This window comes from Aplysia californica, unplaced genomic scaffold, assembly GCF_000002075.1.
Source record: "Aplysia californica isolate F4 #8 unplaced genomic scaffold, AplCal3.0 scaffold01735, whole genome shotgun sequence".
Lineage (NCBI taxonomy): Eukaryota > Metazoa > Mollusca > Gastropoda > Aplysiida > Aplysiidae > Aplysia > Aplysia californica.
Genome location: NW_004799005.1, coordinates 9,380 through 10,458, shown reverse-complemented (window position 1 = coordinate 10,458; position 1,079 = coordinate 9,380).

Genomic DNA, 1,079 nt, shown 5'->3' with positions numbered 1-1,079 from the left:
TGTCTCTCTCTCTCTCTGTCTCTCTGTCTGTCTCTCTCTCTCTCTCTGTCTCTCTCTCTCTCTGTCTCTCTCTCTCTCTCTGTCTCTCTCTCATCCTCCCCTCCTGATCCCCCTCCTCTCATCAATCACTCAGTTCTCTTCTTCTCTCCCCGCCCCTCTTTCCCTCCTCTCTCTTTCAATCTCCAATTATTTCCAAATCACTCTCTTCCCCCCGATCTCCCTTCTGCGTTCATCCATTAGCTAAGTAGACAGACACTCAAACATCCATTTACCCGTCACGAGTCACGAATAGATAGATAAAAAGACACGCGTAAATACAACGACACCGTCACCCCGAAAGAATGACAAAAACGTAGCAACCCCTCCCACCCCCACCCCTTTAAATAAAGCAATAAAAAAAAACCGCGAAACTACGAAACTTAACTGCAACAAAAGCTAAAACCAAAGTTAATTAAACAAAACAAAACAAAAACAACGGCCGCCGCCCAAGAATTATAACGCAGAAAAAGAAAATAGAAAACACCAACAGAAAACAATCACAAACAAAAACAAAATACGCAGAACAATGTCTACGAACATAAGAAGAGAGTAATACAACACAAAAGGAAAATAATTAAAAGAAAAAAAAACCCATGAAAAAAGAAACGGCAGCAAAAGAAAACTGTAGGAAAAAAAAGAAGAAATTTAAAAAGAACCAACAAGTCAAAAGCCAACAACGAGACAACGTCCGCCAAGAACAGACAGATGCACATAAATAACATTTAAAAAGCATACAAAACAAAACAAAAACAACATATATATAAGTACAGAATAATGAAAAAAAAAATCCACCAAAACACCCCCCCCCAAAAAAAAAACCCAACCCAAACAAAACCCAACAACAACAACAATAAAAAAAAACCCCCAAAAACCAAGCGAACAAAAAAACACAACAAAACAAAATATATTTAAAAAACAAAAACAAGATCTTGGAAACAGGACAATTCATAAAAGGAAATAAAACTAAAACTTCAAAAACTAAAAACCAAAACCAAGAGCCAAGAAAACAGAGAAAACCAAACAGGAGCCGGTGGTATGGG